General features: G+C 50.3%; 1 protein-coding gene across 1 annotated transcript in view; it reads left to right on the forward strand.

Moving 5' to 3' along the window:
- Positions 1 to 430: 430 nt before the first annotated feature.
- LOC307221333 (synaptosomal-associated protein 25-like) overlaps positions 431 to 19,808 on the forward strand; it is a 35,360-nt gene continuing 15,982 nt past the window's right edge. Inside the window, exon 1 of the mRNA XM_079985783.1 lies at positions 431 to 535. The gene's annotated coding sequence lies outside the window, so the exon portion shown is untranslated. The remainder of the gene's footprint in view (positions 536 to 19,808) is intronic.

Consider the following 19,808-nt stretch of genomic DNA (forward strand, 5'->3'; position numbering starts at 1 on the left):
ATGCCAGGTTATCAAAGATGCCCAGGATGTCACCCAGCCTTGACTGAGGCGGCCCGGCTGCCAAGATGCTCCCACTGCCCACCACACGGCGGTGCCAGCCTTGCCCTGCGTTGACTAACACTGCGCTCCGCTCAGGGTTGCCTAGATGCCCAGCCTGGAGCCAAACTCCCCTGGGAATTGAAGTTCATTCTGGCAGACGCAGAGTTGTGCCAAGTTGCGATCTGCATCCTCCCCTGGCTCACGTCAGGTTGCCCCTGGCAACAGCATCCCCTGGGGGGAAGGAGAGGCGGGCGGGTACCAGCCCAAGGCTTTCCCGGCCCCGCCCTGTCCCTTTCCCCAGCCCGGCAGCCAACCAGAGGCCTCCCCCGGCTGCCTTTCAAGGCTCCCCGCCCAATGGGGTGGCTCCAGAGGCGGTGCAGTGGGGGGGGGGGTCGGCCGCCCCAGGCTGGGAGGGCGGGGCTCCATCCTGCGCGCTGGGCTTGTGGCTGATGAGGGAGGACTGGGAGGCAGGAGTCTGGGACAGGAGGAGAAACAGGTAAAAAAAGATTTGGGGGCGGGAGGGGGGAGCTGTTGCGATATGGGGGTCGCTGGGAAGCTCAAGAAAGTGAGTCTTCATCAAAAGAAGAATTTTTGAAAAAAATTTACTGTTTGATTTGAGAGCGAAAATGAGCAGGTAAACTTCAAAGGCGGCGCATCATTCCTTCGGAATTGTGGTCCTGCAACATTTTGGCCATTTTCGTTCCAGCCTCTAACAAACTTCAGCCTTTTATTTCGTTGCGTTTTGCGCCGGTCCGCCTGAATCCCGAAGCCGCTTCTGCGATGCGTCAGGGAGTTGCCAAAAACCTCTTCCTGCGAGCCACCAACCTGTTGTTTATTCCCTTCTGTCGGGAACTGCGAGCGAACGGGCAAAGTTCTTGATGGGTCTCCCCCCTTATAAAAGAGGCGGATTGAGCGTCGTGCGCCTTGGGGAGGGGAGAGGGGCGCCTTGGATCTGAAACTGAATAGAGGGGGAGTCCAGAGGGAAATTCTGGATGGTGGGTGGTGGGGAGGAGGAGGGGTGTGTTGGTGTCAGATGCGTTGATCTGGTTTCCCTGGGATTAATTCTGGATGCGAGTGATGGGGGAACAGGTGTTTCTGAGGGTCCAAGCGGAGGCTGGAATTAGGGGGCTGGAGTTGAAAGGGACTACCAAGGGTCATCTAGTCCAACCCCCTGAAATGCAGGGAGTGGTGTGGATGGTTTCGAAATGACCACAGGAATGGGGAATCGTGAAGTTGCCTGAGTTAATCTGCTGTTTATCAGTGTTCATCTATTCATTTTAATGAATAGGCTGCATTTTAATATTTTAATGTTGTATTTTAAACTTGTTTTTAAGTTGTATTCATTCAACTTGTTTTTATTATTGCTTGTTTGCCGCCCTGAGCCCGGTCTTGGCTGGGGAGGGCAGGGTATAAATAAAAATTATTATTATATTATTATTATTATTATTTCCCTGAGGAAGCCTGAGGTGCATACATGGTTTTCTCCCCCTCACCATTTAATCTCTACAACAGCCCTGTGAGGTAGGCTAGGCCGAGAGATGGCCCAAGGGCACCCAGTGAGCTTTATGCCTGAGAGGAGATTTGAACCCAAGCCTCTGATACTCTAAGCCAGGCATAGGCAAACTCGGCCCTCCAGATGTTTTGGACGACAATTCCCATCATCCCATCATCCCTGACCACTGGTCCTGTTAGCTAGGGATCATGGAAGCTGTAGTCCCAAAACATCTGGAGAGCTGAATTTGCCTTTGCCTGCTCTAACCAATGCACCACACTGTCTCTCTCTCTGCAACCCAAGTTAGGACTCCTGGGTTCTCTTGCAAGCTCCAACCGTTTGAAGTGTACAGACTCACCCTTCCCCTCGCTCCAGAGTGTCGCCTGAGGGAGCAATATGTACCGTTGCGTCGTAATACTATATCACAGCAGTATATAAAGGCCCAGCAACTGTGAGTTGGTTCTCAGCTATAAGTTTCCATCTTTCCCCTCTCTCATCTTGTCACAGGAGAGGCAGAGCTGTTTGACAGTGGAATTTGCTGCCAAGGAGTGTGGTGGAGTCTCCTTCTTTGGAGGTCTTTAAGCAGAGGCTTGACAACCATATGTCAGGAGTGCTCTGATGGTGTTTCCTGCTTGGCAGGGGGTTGGACTCGATGGCCCTTGTGCTCTCTTCCAACTCCAGGATTCTGTGATTCTAGGTCACTCCCAGACAAACTGTGGAGCGTTCATCTCGATTTGCTTACTCCAAATTTACAGGGAGGTTAAGGGGCACCATCTGCTTATTGCGCATTTGTTTTGATTTGTTTGCAAGTAGGTTACACAACGTGGTGTCAATCCGCTAGAACTGTAGCGTTGGAAGGGGCACCAGTGATCATCCAGTCCAACCCCTTGATGTGCAAGAATGATTGCTAAGGAATCCCTGACCAACTTGTGCTCTATAACCTCCAAGAGAGAGTCTGTTCCACGGTTGAACAGCTCTTTCTGACAGTAAGTCCTTCCTAATGTTTAGTCAAAATCTCCTCCCGTCTAGAGTAGCGGAAAAGAAGCTTGCTCCATCTCCCATGTGTCAAATCTACAGGTGTTTGAAAATGCTGTCATGTCACCTCCAGGCCTGCATGCAGCTCCCTCAACTGTTCCTCATCAGGCTTGATCACCTTGGTCACCCTCCTCTGCTCACCTTCCAGCTTGTCGATATCCTCCCTAAATTGTGGCGCCCAGAACAGGACACAGGACTCCGGGTGTGGTCTGACCAAGGCAGAATAGAGCAAAACTATTACTTCCCTTGGTCTGGGCACTATACTTCTGTTGAAGTATTGCCATTCCCTGCTTTCCAGAGCATTTTCACCATCACTTTCCTTCCTGCAAAATGTTTGGGTTTTGTTTTGTTTTGGAAACGAGTTTGTTCAAAGAGCATCAGTTCCACCTTAATTGTGCAACACGAATTTGCTGGTGTTTGATTGAATCCCACTTGGAAAATAGTGACAGTCTTGAAGTCCCCATATGTTTCCCCTTCCACCTGAAGATTCCCAGAATACCCAGACATTTTGAAATGCAGACCTGTAAACCCTTTTCTGCTGCTTGGTTCTGTTTACAAGCTCTGATTTTACATGGCTTGCAGCTGACCTCTTGCAAAGTGCATCTGGAGACAGATGGAGGGAGCTCTTTGAGCACATCACCTCTTGCAAGGGCATTGTGTTTACCTTCACTGCCGCAAGAAACGTTTCAGAAAACTCGTGAAGGAATCGAGACCGTCACCAAACTGTTTTGCAGCGCTGAGATTGTGAAGCTCGAAAGCAAGTGGGAGGGTGGCTAGCCTGGTCTTTTTTTGGAAGGGTTCGTTGGCTGTGTGAAAAATGTAAAGGTGGCAAATCTGTGTTTTGCATTTGAGAGGCAGCAAATAGAGTTGGAGGCTGGTGTCAAAGCTTTGTAAAACAGGTGCGTGTGGAGGGCTGAGTGCCCCCCTTCTCCTTGGTTTTGAAAGAATCAGGGAGCTGATTCTGTTTGTGACCATGATCTGACTAGTGTGGGGTAATGTGGTGCTGCAGTCTAAACCACTGAGCCTCTTGGGCTTGCGAATCGGGAGGTTGGTGGTTCGAATCCCCACGACGGGGTGAGCTCCCGTTGCTCTGTCCCAGCTCCTACCAACCTAGTAGTTTGAAAGCACACCAGTGCGAGTAGATAAATAGGTACCACGCCAGCGGGAAGCTAAACAGCGTTTTCATGCGCTCTGGTTTCCATCACAGTGTCCCGTTACACCAGAAGTGGCTTAGTCCTGCTTGCCACATGACCCGGAAAGCTGTCTGCGGACAAACGTCGGCTCCCTCGGCCTGAAAGCGAGATGAGCGCCGCAACCCCATAGTCGCCTTTGACTGGACTTAACCATCCAGGGGTCCTTTACTTTTTTTAACTTTGATGGTTGGAGTGTTGGACTAGGAGACCAGGGTTCAAATCTCCACTCAGCTATGTAGCTCACTGGGCAATCTTGGGCTGCCTCTCAGCCTAACCTACAGTATATAAAAATGCAATAGTCCTTCAGATATTAAAAGCTACCCTAAACAGGGCTGCCTTCAGATGTCTTCTAAAAGTCTGGTAGTTTATTTCCTTGACATCTGATGGGAGGGCGTTCCACAGGGAGGGCGCCACCACCGAGAAGGCCCTGTGCCTGGTTCCCTGTAACCTCACTTCTTGCAGTGAGGGAACTGCCAGAAGGCCCTCGGCGCTGGACCTCAGTGTTCAGGCTGAACGATGGGGGTGGAGACGCTCCTTCAGGTATATTGGAAGGAATATAATTGGAAGAGAAAAATAACTATCAAACTTTTAGAAGACATCTGAAGGCAGCCCTGTTTAGGGAAGCTTTTAATGTTTAATAGGTTATTGTATTTTAGTGTTTTGTTGGAACCCGCCCAGAGTGGCTGGGGAAACCCAGCCAGATGGGCGGGGTATTAATAATAATAATAATAATAATAATAATAATAATAATAATAATAATATATTATTCCCTTCTGGGATGGCAGTAAGCATGACTTGCCCAATATATTTTGCTCTTTTAAGCATGTGGTAGCTTGCGGCCCACAAATTCTACCCGGGAATCCCCTTCGCTGTGACATATTGCAAGAAATTGGAGGGGGGAATCTCTGGGCTCCCCAGATACCGATTCACTGGCACTCCTAAATGTTTTGGAGGGACCTCAGCCTTTAGAAATCCTGGTGTAAACCTTGCAGGCTCACCTTCCTCGTCTCAGTCCCCTCTTCGGGTTCTGTTATTGTTATTTTTTTTCCTGGGTTGTGGCTGCAATGGAAGGCAAACGCAGAAGCCGCTGAGACGACTGGAAGCTTGCAAAGCTGTGAGCAGACCCTTGCTGCGCTTAGAAAGGAAGCCACCCTATTTATGCTGAGTCCATCTAGCGCAGGGTTGCGTACACTGACTGGCAGCAGCCCTCCAGGATTTTAGGCATGGTTCTCTTCGAGATGCTAAGAAAAACCTTGTGTCCTTCTGCGTGCAAATCAGCTGCATCCTGTGCTGAGCTGTGGTCCTGGTTTAGAAATTTTGGGGAAGCAGGACAATTCCCCTTGTAGCTTGGCAGGATTATCTGTGTAGGCCAATGGGAAAAGAATGATGCAATCGTAGAGTTGGGACCCTGAGGGTCATCTAGTCCAACCCCCTGCAATGCAAGAATATGCAGCTGGCCCGTACAGGTTCGAACCTGCAACCTTGGCATTATCAGCACCACGTTCTCACCCTCCTTCTGAGCTGCCCAATAGCCCTGCTGGATCAGCCAGCAACCCATCGAGTCTAGGACCCTCGTACCTATGGGACTGCCTCTCCTGGTATGCCCCACAGAGGACTTTAAGGTCAACAAATGAAAACATTTTGGTGGTCACAAGGTGGTTAGGTTGGTCTCAACTATGGCCAGGGCCTTTTCAGCACTGGCCCCGACTTGGTGGAAGGCTCTGTCACAAGAGACCAGGGCCCTGCGGAACTTGACATCTTTCCGCAGAGCCTGCAAGACAGAGCTGTTCCACCAGGCCTTTGGTTTGGACTCGGTCTGACCCTTATGTTTCCCTCCCCTTAAGGTTTTGATCTATGGGCTACTTTTAAAATGAGGCTGCATTTTAAATTGCATTTTAACCTGTATTTTAAATTGGGCTTTTTTCTATTATGTTTTTACTGTAACTTTACTGGTGTTAGCCGCCCTGAGCCCGGCTCTGGCTGGGGAGGGCGGGGTATAAATAATTTATTATTATTATTATTATTATTATTATTATTATTATTATTAGCCTGTTCTTACCGTGACCAAATAGCCCTATGAACCTAGGAACCTAGATAGACTGTCTTTGGAGCTGGAGTCAAAACAAAAAAAATTCCTTCCAGTAGCACCTTAAAGACCAACTAAGTTAGTTCTTGGTATGAGCTTTCGTGTGCATGCACACTTCTTCAGATAGTATTTGGAGCTGGAGGTTCAGTTAGAACATAAGAAGACTCTGGCTGCTGGATCAGATCAGTGGCCTGTCTAGTCCAACACCCTGTTGTCACAGTGGCCAATCAGACGCCCCGAGGGGAAAGTGGCAGGCAGGATTCGAACACAAGAGCGGTACTCTCCCCCCCTGCCTTTTCCAGCAACAGAGGTGCTGCACAGCCATTGTGGTTGGCAGCCATGCGTAGCCTTGCCCTCCGCGAACAACAAAGCTTGTAATTGCCTGGATAAATCTTCCTTGGATCTCTTCACTTAATTTCAGCTAGGAGCCATTAGGGAACGGATGCATTAAGTGGCTGCTTGCAAAGTCTTCCGCCAATTAGCGCTGGATAAAAGGGAGCCCTTTGTCACTGGCAGTTACAAGACTGCTCTGCTCATTAAGGAAAGGGGCCTGCCTGGACGCCTGAACCGCGCAGGATGGAGGCACTTAGGTACCTCGTAGAAAGGAGATTTGTGTTTGCACCGATGTGATGACGCTCTAGTTGGCAGCGGGTCTTGAACCCGTGTCCTTAGGGACGTTTGACGGGCACTTTGCCTGCATGCCGCTGCCCATCTCTGTTCCAGAGGGAGATTGGCTGGACCACAAAAGAAACCACTTAGCAGCAGGGCCAGACCAGGTCATGTAGCAGACGCAGAGGAAACAAGTCGAGGAAGGGCTGTGGGTCAGCGAGAGAGCATGCAGAAGGTCCAAGTTCAATCCTCGACAGCATCTCTGGGAGAGGAGCCTTGTCCCAAGCCCTGCTGCCGGCCAGTGCAGACAGTACTGAGCCGGCTGGACCCAATGATCTGACTAATAATAATAATAATAATAATAATAATAATAATATATTATTTATACCCCGCCCATCTGGCTGGGTCCCCCCAGCCACTCTGGGCAGCTTCCAACAAAACACTAAAATACAATAACCTATTAAACATTAAAAGCTTCCCTAAACAAGGCTGCCTTCAGATGTCTTCTAAAAAGTCTGGTAGGTGTTTTTCTCTTTGACATCTGATGGGAGGGCGTTCCACAGGGTGGGTGCCACCACCAAGAAGGCCCTCTGCCTGGTTCCCTGTAACTTTGTTTCTCGCAGGGAGGGAACTGCCAGAAGGCCCTCGGAGCTGGACCTCAGTGTCAGGGCAGAACGATGGGGGTGGAGACGCTCCTTCAGGTACACTGGACCGAGGCTGTTTAGGGCTTTCAAGGTCAGCACCAACACTTTGAATTGTGCTCGGAAACATACTGGGAACCAATGCAGGTCTTTCAAGACCGGTGTTATGTGGTCCCGGCGGCCGCTCCCAGTCACCAGTCTAGATGCTGCATTCTGGATTAGTTTTAGTTTCCGGGTCACCTTCAAAGGGAGCCCCACGTAGAGCGCATGGCAGTAGTCCAAGCGGGAGATAACCAGAGCATGTGCCACTCTGGCCAGACAGTCTGCAGGCAGGGAGGGTCTCATCCTGCGTACCAGGTGGAGCTGGGAGACAGCTGCCCTGGACACAGAATTGACCTGCGCCTCCATGGACAGCTGTGAGTCCAGAATGACTCCCAGGCTGCGCACCTGGTCCTTCAGGGGCACAGTTACCCCATTCAGGACCAGGGAGTCCTCCAAACCTGCCCGCCTCCTGTCCCTCAAGAACAGTACTTCTGTCTTGTCAGGATTCAACCTCAATCTGTTGGCCACCATCCATCCCCCAACCGCCTCCAGACACTCACACAGGACCTTCACCGCCTTCACTGGTTCTGATTTAAAAGAGAGGTAGAGCTGGGTATTATCCGCATATTGATGGACACCCAGCCCAAACCCCCTGATGATCTCTCCCAGCGGCTGCATGTAGATGTTGAAAAGCATGGGGGAGAGGATGAAACCCTGAGGCACCCCACAAGTGAGGGGTCTGAACACTCATCCCCCAAGACCACTTTCTGAACACGGCCCAGAAGGAGGGAGCGGCACTCACTAAAGAGGCCGCAGGTAATGAAGAGGCAAAGGCCTGGCAGGAAAGAAATGCTTTTGCCTAAAGGCATGGAATGTTGGTGCCAGGCGGGCCTCCCCAGGGAGAGCTTTCCACAAGCATGGAGCCACCACTGCGAAGGCCCTGTTCTTGTGTTGCCACCCCTGGACCTCTCATGGAGGGGGCCCACGGAGAAGGGCTTCAGATGATGTTTGCAAAGTGAGACAGTCTGTGGGCAGGTACGGTCTCATCCTGCGTACCAGATGGAGCTGGGAGACAGCTGCCCTGGACACAGAATGGACCTGTGCCTCCATGGACAGCTGTGAGTCCAGAATCACTCCCAGGCTGCACACCTGGTCCTTCAGGGGCTTGGTATTGTTGTAAACAAAAATTGCCCTTTTCCCTTATGGGGGACACAAGAGCCCATATAGAGTCCTTACATAGGTTCCCGATTGGTAGAAGATAACAGAGGCCAAGCAGAGAATATTGAGAAGCAAAGCTGCTAGTAAGCCTGATCTTTATTGATCTGTTGCAACAGGGTGCTCCCCTCACCCGCAGGAAAGGAGGAGGAACCTAGAACAATGGCGCGCAAGGCCTTATAAAGACTTTTGAAATTGCCACCCTGTAGATCAAGACCACCCCCAGATACATCATACATACATCACAGAAAGGGCGGTCTATAGCAGAAATCTGAGTGCATTGTTTATCTCCTGTCTGACAGGTTACCTGTTAATGCTCACTTGATTGGATACCTTGGGGAGCCTGGCCAGTCTTTTGTAATGATAAATACTTAGTTCCTGGGCCAGGTCACAGGCTCACACCCTGTTCATATCTTAAATGTGCCCTTAAGACAGGATTTGTGAGGAAAGAGACAATGGGGAAGTTTCCCAGTTTGACCTTGCAGAGAAAACATTGGCTCAGTTTAGGAATCAAAATGGTTCCAGGTCAGTCTTCCTGGGCTGATGTATGTACGTGCTTGGTTGGTACGCTTATGAACATTACCATATATCTAAGACCTCAAAGGGGCGTGGGGGACGCTGTGGGTTAAACCACAGAGCCTCGGACATGACGATCAGAAGGTTGGCGGTTCGAATCCCCACAATGACGGGGTGAGCTCCCGTTGCTCGGTCCCTGCTCCTGCCAACCTAGCAGTTCGAGAGCACATCAAAGTGCAAGTAGATAAATAGGTACCGCTCCAGCGGGAAGGTAAATGGTGTTTCCATGCGCTGCTCTGGTTCGCCAGAAGCGGCTTAGTCCTGCTGGCCACATGACCCGGAAGCTGTATGCCAGCTCCCTCGGCCAACAAAGCAAGATGAGCGCCGCAACCCCAGAGTCGGCCATGACTGGACCTAATAGTCAGGGGTCCATTTACCTTTATGACCTCAAAATTCCTATCACAGTACCAGTGTGTTTCCTGTACTGCTGAGCTAGGGATGGGTTTACAGTTTAAGATGTGTGCAGCCAAAAACAGAGGACTCTGTCCATACGTCACGCTGGACGGCAGAGGAGCAGGGCTCATTTCGAGACTGGCATCCTGTTCCATAACTGCAGCAGCCCAGGGGACTGTGAGATGGAGGGGCATCTATAGTAATAGCATTATTCCCACTTTCCGATGCCAGAAGAACTGAAAGGTTATATTGACAAGAGAGATGGGGCAGAGGAGAAGGCTTGTAAACTGTCAGGCATTTGGCCTCCCCACCTAATGGGTTGTGAAGGCTCCGGGCTCTAATGGGTTTGAGATCCTTCTTGCTCTCCACCCCCCACAACTGACCTGTTCTTCTCCTCCCTCCCCCAGTGTAAGAGGGAACGAAGGGAAGCTGAAAGGCTCCGATGAGTCATGCTCAATAGCTTTGGCCAAATCTGATGTTGTGCTTTCAGTCAGCCGTGAGGCATTAACCAGCAGGCAGGTCCTTGACGAAGGGGAAACTGAGTCACGGCTGAGGTGCTGCAGTTCTGAGAGTCTATGTTGCTTCAAGGGCCAGCATTTTGCAGGTGGGGGTTTGAGTCAGTGCGTATCTGGGAAATTCAAGTGTGCACAGGTTTTTTTTTTTTAAAAAAGGAGTGGACTGTTTGCACTTAGGAAAGTGATGGGGAGATACATTGAAAAGTGTGGGGCAAACAAGCGACGAATGCAAAGGTGTACGAACATCCCTGCAAGGAAATTGGGAGGAGTAATCCTTGTCATCTATCTTCCATGCGGGCAGTAAGAGCTGTTCAACAGTGGAATTTGCTGCCAAGGAGTGTGGTGGAGTCTCCTTCTTTGGAGGTCTTTAAGCAGAGGCTTGACAACCATATGTCAGGAGTGCTCTGATGGTGTTTCCTGCTTGGCAGGGGGTTGGACTCGATGGCCCTTGTGGTCTCTTCCAACTCTATGATTCTATCATTCTATGAAATCAGGAAGAATGCTCTCTAAGACAGGGGGTGGATCTACACACGGCGGGGGGGGGGGGAATGCTATAAAGAAGTCATCAATTAAATCGTTATAACCAAAGGAAAAAAGCGCTATGTAAAATCACATGGGAAAGTTTTGTGCTCTACAGTGCCTCCTGGTGTTGCATGTTTATAATGCGTTCAAAATGCTGGGTGTTTTTTTTTAACTGAGTCCAGGGTGTAGTCTGGCCTCCATGTGAGGTTTTTGGGCAAGCAAATTGGGATGGAGCAACTGAAATAGAAGTGATTCATGACACAGAGAAAGTAGAGAGGGAAAAGTGATTCTCCCTCTCTACTAGAACTTGTGGACATCCAGTGAAGCTGAGCGTTGGGAGATTCAGGGCAGGGGAAAAGCAAGTCCTTCTTCACACAGCACAGATTGAACTATGGAACTCCCTGCCACAGGAGGCAGCGATGGCCGTTGACTTGGACAGTTTTAAAGGAGGGTCAGCCAAATCCATGGGGGAAAGAGCTGTCAGTGGCTGCTTTCAAGCCTCCATGGCTCAGCTCAGCGTCCGCGGTTGGAGGCAGTGGGGCTTCTGAGTCCCAGTCCCTGGAAACTGCAGGAGAGGAGACTTGCTCTTGCGCTCGGATCCTGTTTCCCACTGGCATCTGGTTGGCCATTGTGAGGTCAGAATGCTTTCTTCTTCTTCGGCAATCCCTCGTAGCCGAGTAAGATTGTCTTCCATGAACACGGTTTTAACAGTGAGTCCGTAAGTGACTGTGGAGGCCAATTCTGGATCCCCACGTCCTTCCACAGTGGGGACATAGGTTTCCGGGCGGGAGTTGATCCCGGTGTGGATTTGCCAAGCGTGTCTTCCTCCTAGCATGTTTCTCCCTTGCGTCCTGAGTTCAAGTGTCTTCAAAGCCCAGAACACCTTTGGTCAAGGCTGTTCTCCAACTGGAGCGCTCGCAGGCCAGTGTTTCCCAATTGTTGGTGTTTATGCTGCTGCTACTACTACTACTAATTTTTTATTTATATCCCACCCTCCCCAGCCGAAGCCGGGCTCAGAGCGGCTAACAGCAATAAAAGTAACACAGCATTCTAAAATCAATTCATTCTAGAATCAATTCAGAATCAAATTCATGGCAACCATTGGGCTAGAGTTCTATGAGGATTGCCAAAGGAGGGGGTCAGACTGTGCCTTGGCCAAAGGCCTGGTGGAACAGCTCCGTCTTTCAGGCCCTGTGGAAAGATGTCAAGTCCCTCAGGACCCTGGTCTCTTGTGACAGAGCGTTCCACCAGATTGGGGCCATGGCCGAAAAAGCCCTGGCTCTGGTTGAGGCCAGCCTAACTTCCCTGTGGCCTGGGACCTCCAAGATGTTTTTGTTTGAAGACCGTAAGGTCCTCTGTGGGGCATACCAGGAGAGGCGGTCCCGTAGGTACGAGGGTCCTAGGTGTATAGGGCTTTGAAGGTTAAAACCAGCACCTTGAACCTGATCCTGTACTCCACCGGGAGCCAGTGCAGCTGGTATAGTACCGGGTGAATGTGATCTCGCAGCGAAGACCCCGTAAGGAGCCTCGCTGCAGCATTCTGCACCCGCTGGAGTTTCTGGGTCAGTTTCAAGGGTAGCCCCACGTAGAGCGAGTTACAATAATCCAGTCTGGAGGTGACCATCGCGTGGATCACAGTGGCTAGGTCAGGGCGTGAGAGGTAAGGAGCCAACTGCTTAATATGGCGGAGATGGAAAAATGCCACCTTTGCTGTGGCTGCAACCTGCGCCTCCATGGCCAGTCTCCTGGGACTGAGCGTTCCACCAGATCGGGGCCATGGCCGAAAAGGCCCTGGCTCTGGTTGAGGCCAGCCTAACCTCCCTATGGCCCAGGACCTCCAGGATGTTTTTGTTTGAAGACCGTAAGTTCCTCAGTGGGGCATACCAGGAGAGCCGGTCCCGTAGGTACGAGGGTCCTAGGTGTATAGGGCTTTAAAGGTCAAAACCTGCACCTTAAACCTCATCCTGTACTCCACCGGGAGCCAGTGCAGCTGGTATAGTACCGGATGAATGTGATCTCGCAGCGAAGACCCCGTAAGGCCCTGCCAGTTGCACAGGATGAAAAAAATACTACATTTTAAAAGGTTTGCCTTGAGAGGGTCTTCGAACCTCTTTTGTTGACCACCAGCATTACGCTTTCCATTTTTAAGTTCGGAATAGAGTAGTTGCTTTGGAAGACGATCATCAGGCATCCGCACAACACGACCAGTCCAACAAAGTTGATGTTGAAGAATCATTGCTTTGACACGGATGATCTTTGCTTCTTCTAGTACACTGGTATTAGTTGACCTGTCGACCCAAGTGATGTGTAAAATTTTTTGGAGGCACCGTTGATGGAATCTTTCGGGGAGACAGGATGCAGGACTTGCTTGACGAAATAGTTTGTCTCTCGAAGAACTCAAATGGTCTCTGGGTGAGGCTGTGGTGAAAGCTGCTCTCAGAGAGGTGTTGGGAGAATCTATGGCACTGATCCGGCGCCTGCCATGCAGAGACGAAGTGTGTGATGCCCAAGGCATTTTGGCACCTGAGGCGAAGTGCAAAACGGTGGCCCCTCCTTGCCAGGGAAGGAGGGGTGACGGAAGATCTACATCAGCAGCAAATGGGGAAATAAAGAACTATATTGGGATTCTGCCACTTGAGTCAGTTGCTCCACTTGCCTCATGGATGGGCTGGCCTGGAAAGCTCAGTTGGCTGGAGCGTGGTGCTGATAATGTCATGGTTGCAGGTTCGATCCCCGCATAGGAGCAGCCCAGGACCCACGTACCTATGGGACCTCCTATCCTGTTATGCCCCACGGAGGACCTTAAGGTCCACAAATGACAACGTTTTGGAGGTCCCAGGTCGCAAGGTGGTTAGATTGGTCTCAACTAGGGCCAGGGCCTTTTCAGCGCTGGCCCCGACTTGGTGGAACGCTCTGTCACAAGAGACTAGGGCCCTGCGGGACTTGACATCTTTCCGCAGGACCTGCAAGATGAAGCTGTTCCACCTGGCCTTTGGTTTGGACTCAGTCTGACCCTTATGTTTCCCTCCCCTTATGGTTTTGATTTTTGGGCTACTTTTAAAATGAGGCTGCATTTTAAATTGCATTTTAACCTGTATTTTAAATTGGGGTTCTCCCCCATTATGTTTTTAAAAGATAAAGGTAAAGGGACCTCTGACCATTAGGTCCAGTCGTGGCCGACTCTGGGGTTGCGGCGCTCATCTCGCTTTGTTGGCCGAGGGAGCCGGCGTACAGCTTCCGGGTCATGTGGCCAGCATGACTAAGCCGCTTCTGGCGAACCAGAGCAGCGCACGGAAATGCCGTTTACCTTCCCACCGGAGCGGTAACTATTTATCTACTTGCACTTTGACATGCTTTTGAACTGCTAGGTTGGCAGGAGCAGAGACTGAGCAACGGGAGCTCACCCCGTCGCGGGAATTCGAACCGCCGACCTTCTGATCGGCAAGTCCTAGGCTCTGTGGTTTAACCCACAGTGCCACCCTAACCCACAGCACCTGATTTTATTGGTGTTAGCCGCCCTGAGCCCAGCTTTGGCAGGGGCGGGCGGGGTATAAATAAAATGTATTATTGTTGTTGTTGTTGTTGTTGTTGTTGTTGTTGTTATTATTATCATCATTATCATTATCATTATCATTATTATTAGGTTGTGGGTGAACATATCAGACGACACAGCAATTTCTCCAAAGCAGCTCTTTATTTGTAAGCTGGAACAGAACTGAACTGAGGAGCTCAGTCAGCCTGCTTATATAGAGCTCCAGAACCTCGCTACTGTAACAACCTTCTAAAATTATCCAATCACTGAAGGTCACTTTCGATCCTTCATTTGCATAACTATCTACAGTATCCCCCTGCTGGCCCAGGGTAAGAACTTCAGTACATAACAATTATTGTTATTATTATTGCAGGGCGGTGGACTAGATGATACTCTGGTTCCCCTCCAGCTCTATGATTCTTGTAGCTGCGATGGCCCTGCCAGTTGCACAGGATGAAAAAAAATAATAATGCTGTAATCCTACATCTATTCAAGGGCACTTTTCTGGGGAGTCAGGAGGAGGTCCCAGAAAGTAGCGAGCTTTTTCCAGTGTTCTTCACACGGAATCACTTAATTTAATTAACCAATGTCCTAGGCACGCATTAAGGCTCAAATGCTTCCACTTCCTTATTTTTTAAAAGGGCGATAACTTCGTTACAGTTATTACCATGCGTAAGAGACAGCCACCTGGAATCCTTTTAGAAATGCACTACTCACTGGCAATCTAAATTGAATAAATAAAAGAGCAGGCCGTTAAACCCTGCTAAAAATGCTTTTTGAAAGTCCTTCTCCAACATCACCTGGCAATGTAAGCACCCCCCCCCTTTCTAGATTTTTGCATAGCCTCACACTAAATGGTGATCCATAGGGTTTAGGTGAATTGCCTTTGATGGCTGGTGGCTACTAGGCCTGGTACACTTCTAACACCAAAATACCCATTGTCTTTTGAAATTAGCTTTCGTGCAGAAAGTAAAGGCACAAGGGCAACTCCACCCACCCCACTTAGAACATAGAAAACTGCCTTATACCGAGTCAGACCATTTGTCCATGTCTTCTTCTCCTTTTTTGGCGATCCCTCATAGCTGAGTTAGATTGTCTTCCATGAACACGGTTTTAACAGTGAGTCCATAAGTGTGGAGGCCAATTCTGGATCCACACATCCTTCCACAGTGGGGACATTGGTTTCCAGGTGGGAGTTGATCACGGTGTGGATTTGCCAAGCGTGTCTTCCTCTTGGCATGTTTCTCCCTTGCGTCCTGAGTTCGAGTGTCTTCAAAGCCCAGGACACCTTTGGGAAAGGCTGTTCTCCAACTGGAGCACTCGCAGGCCACTGTTTCCCAATTGTCAGTGTTTATACTACATTTTTAAGATTTGCCTTGAGACAATCTTTAAACCTCTTTTGTTGACCACCAGCGTTACGCTTTCCATTTTTAAGTTCAGAATAGAGTAGTTACAGTACTTTGTAAGATGACAATCAGGCATCCGCACAACATGACCAGTCCAACGAAGTTGATGTTGAAGAATCATTGCTTCAACACTGGTGATCTTTGCTTCTTCCAGTACACTGGTATTAGTTTGCCTGTCTTCGCAAGTGATATGCAAAAATTTTTGGAGACGCCATTGATGGAATTGTCCAAGGAGTTGGAGATGGAGTTTATTAGTGGTCCATGTTTCACAAGCAGACAGTAAGGTTGGTAATACAGTGCAATATTGCCTACACTGGCTGGCAGCATCTCTGCAGGATTCCAGGGAGGAGTTTTTCTCGGCCCCTACCTGGAGACTATAAGGGACGCAGGTGGCGCTGTGGGTTAAAGCCTCAGTGCCTAGGACTTGCCGATCGAAAGGTCGGCGGTTCGAATCCCTGCGGCGGGGTGCGCTCCCGCTGCTTGGTCCCAGCGCCTGCCAACCTAGCAGTTCGAAAGCACCTCCGGGTGCAAGTAGATAAATAGGGACTGCTTACTGGTGGGAAGGTAAACGGCGTTTCCGTGTGCGGCTCTGGCTCGCCAGAGCAGCGATGTCACGCTGGCCACGTGACCCGGAAGTGTCTCCGGACAGCGCTGGCCCCCGGCCTCTTAAGTGAGATGGGCGCACAACCCCAGAGTCTGTCAAGACTGGCCCGTACGGGCAGGGGTACCTTTACCTTTACCTTTACCTGGAGACTGAATCTGGGACTTTCTGCCATTTGGAGGATCTCTGTCCCTCTACAGCTGAACAAAATCAGGACAAAGCCCCCTAAACATTTGTGGTATAAAAAGGAACCAGATTTCATCAGGGAGTTACAGACAAACTGGAGATGAAGCAATTGTTCACAGGTATGAACAGTGTTTAAAGCTCTGGTTCTCGCAATGAGGGAACCGCCAGAAGGCCCTCAGCACTGGACCTTAGTGTCCGGGCAGAACGATGGGGGTGGAGACGCTCCTTCAGGTATACTGGACCGAGGCCGTTTAGGGCTTTCAACACTTTGAATTGTGCTCGGAAATGTACTGGGAGCCAATGTAGGTCTTTCAGGACCAGTGTTATATGGTTTCGGCGGCCGCTCCCAGTCACCAGTCTAGATGCTGCATTCTGGATTAGTTTTAGTTTCCGGGTCACCTTCAAAGGGAGCCCCACGTAGAGCGCATGGCAGTAGTCCAAGCGGGAGATAACCAGAGCATGTGCCACTCTGGCGAGACCGTCTGTGGGCAGGGAGGGTCTCATCCTGCGTACTAGATGGAGCTGGTGGACAGCTGCCCTGGACACAGAATTGACCTGCGCCTCCATGGACAGCTGTGAGTCCAGAATGACTCCCAGGCTGCGCACCTGGTCCTTCAGGGGCACAGTTACCCCATTCAGGACCAGGGAGTCCTCCAAACCTGCCCGCCTCCTGTCCCTCAAGAACAGTACTTCTGTCTTGTCAGGATTCAACCTCAATCTGTTGGCCACCATCCATCCCCCAACCGCCTCCAGACACTCACACAGGACCTTCACCGCCTTCACTGGTTCTGATTTAAAAGAGAGGTAGAGCTGGGTATTATCCGCATATTGATGGACACCCAGCCCAAACCCCCTGATGATCTCTCCCAGCGGCTGCATGTAGATGTTGAAAAGCATGGGGGAGAGGATGAAACCCTGAGGCACCCCACAAGTGAGGGGTCTGAACACTCATCCCCCAAGACCACTTTCTGAACACGGCCCAGAAGGAGGGAGCGGCACTCACTAAAGAGGCCGCAGGTAATGAAGAGGCAAAGGCCTGGCAGGAAAGAAATGCTTTTGCCTAAAGGTATGGAATGTTGGTGCCAGGCGGGCCTCCCCAGGGTGAGCTTTCCACAAACATGGAGCCACCACTGCGAAGGCCCTGTTCTTGTGTTGCCACCCCTGGACCTCTCATGGAGGGGGCCCACGGAGAAGGGCTTCAGATGATGTTTGCAAAGTCCAGGATGGTTCCTAGGGGGAGAGGAAGTCCTTGAGGTATTGGGGTCCTGAGATACATAAGGCTTTCTAGGACAAAAAAAACCCCACTTTGAACTGAACCCAGAAACTAATTGGTCGCTTTGATACCTTCAAGAGTGCAAGTCATCCAGCGAACACAATCAAAAGGGTATCTTTAGGGCCCCTCTTCCTCTGTTTCTGTGAATCATTCCTAAACCGCTTTTATTCCCATCCAACCCACCCTTTACCTCCATTTTTCTTTTGCTGTCAGCTTGGGAAAAAAGTTTTGCTGCCGCAGCTACACCTCTGCCCCCTCCTCTCTCTCTCGCTTTGTTCAAAAGCACAAAACACACACAAAGCCTCTATTTTTAATTTGCACGAATTTTGCAGGCAGAGCCGAGCAGCAGAAGGTGGGAGCCCGGGAAGGTCCTTCGGGGGGAGGGCGAGGGGGTGGGCGGGCGGCTGTTTCTCAGCTCCCAAAGAGCAAACAGCTGCACTTTCCAAGCACGATAATTATATGGCTGCTTCGGGGGATGCGGATGAAGAATCATATCGCCCGACGGAGGAGGTGGGGGCTGGAGTTATGGCAGGTTCCGTCCACCCTCCCCAGGGATATTCGCCAGGCGCGTGACAAAATGGCAGAGCCCAAGGAGTAGACTGTGGTGCAATGGGGTTCTGCAACACCGTGCCGGCTGTCTTGTTGGACGCAATTCCAATGTCCACCTGCTCTGTGTTGGCTGGCAAAGTATTGTTAACACATGATTGCACCTTTAGTCAGTAGCTTCCGCCCTAAAAGCTGCCTTGTTGGTTTGCTGTCTGCCAGCCGACAAGCTCACCAAACAACAAGCAATACAAGCAACACAAAGACCAGTATACTGGATAGCACTGCAATTCTTACTGCATAATATGTTAACGGAGGGATCCGAGGGCCCCCTTGGACAAAAAACAAAGACACCAACCAGGACAATTTGGAGCAAAACAGCAGCCTTTAGGCTTGGCCTTTACTGGATACTGTCGCGACAGGGCTCCCACCCACAACACGATGAAGCAAGATGGAAGTCCAGAACAAAAGAAGACCCCAACTTTTATTAGTTACTAATCCCCCAAACTAGGGACGCAGGTGGCGCTGTGGGTTAAAGCCTCAGCGCCTAGGGCTTGCTGATCGAAAGGTCGGCGGTTCGAATCCCTGCGGCGGGGTGCGCTCCCACTTCTCGGTCCCAGCGCCTGCCAACCTAGCAGTTCGAAAGCACCTCCGGGTGCAAGTAGATAAATAGGGACCGCTTACCAGCGGGAAGGTAAACGGCGTTTCCGTGTGCGGCTCTGGCTCTGGCTCTGGCTCTGGCTCTGGCTCTGGCCAGAGCAGCGATGTCACGCTGGCCACGTGACCCGGAAGTGTCTCCGGACAGCGCTGGCCCCCGGCCTCTTGAGTGAGATGGGCGCACAACCCCAGAGTCTGTCAAGACTGGCCCGTACGGGCACAGAGCAGGTGGACATTGGAATTGCGTCCAACAAGACAGCCGGCACGGTGTTGCAGAACCCCATTGCACCACAGTCTACTCCTTGGGCTCTGCCATTTTGTCACGCGCCTGGCGAATATCCTTTACCTTTAATCCCCCAAACTACATCCCTAAGACTACATCATGACTACATCATTGACACATCACAAAGAGGAGGGGTTGAGGAAGGAGTTGTGGAGGTAACCTGAGTATCTGGGCTGGTTCCTCCTTTCCCCCTCCCCATGAGTACTTTCCAGGTGACAAAGGGGAGTTTGCAGTTTCCTGCCTGCAGAGGGAAGGGCTGGTCACTGTCCTTTGTTCCAATCAGTGCTGTATCCACTCCCATATGCAAGTTCTTCGTGACCTTGATGGTCTTCTGTCTGGGACCATCAGGGTTGGCATAGCAACTGGGCAGGGCTCCTGTGGATGTGCTGGTATGCTCAAGGGATTATGGCTGGCCTGTATCAAACCTTCCCCATTTTGTAGTCCTTCCTTCACGGAGTAAAATAAAAGTGGAACAGTGCAAATCCGATGTATGGTTGATTTTCTATGAATTTATAACAGAAGCGTAGCGTATGAAGTGTGTGAGTGTGAGTGTGTGTGAAGTTTGTACAAACTGAATGATTGGGGGGGGGGTTTCCTGCGACAATCTACATGATTTAGTACAACAAAAACAAAATGTGTACACTTGTAAATTCTCTAATATTGAAATCAAATGAACACACACCTGTCAATCTTTGAAAGTCCGTAGAAGTATAATAAGTCTATGGTTGAAAAAAGTAATAGATGCTATCCTGTGGGCTAAGCGGTAAAACTTTTGCCGAAGTAGTAAGTAAATATCAACGTAGGACAGTGATCCCGGATATTCTGACTCTTTCAGATTATCTCTTTGGGCAAAAGATATAGAAGCATGATAAGCCGCACCAACACACAGAGTTTAACAAGGACTGAGAGATTGTGGGGGGAGGGGGGCTCGTTTAATCTCACTGTAAACAGGTGGTAAAGGGACCCCTG

Source organism: Podarcis cretensis, assembly GCF_951804945.1.
Source record: "Podarcis cretensis genome assembly, chromosome: 8".
Lineage (NCBI taxonomy): Eukaryota > Metazoa > Chordata > Lepidosauria > Squamata > Lacertidae > Podarcis > Podarcis cretensis.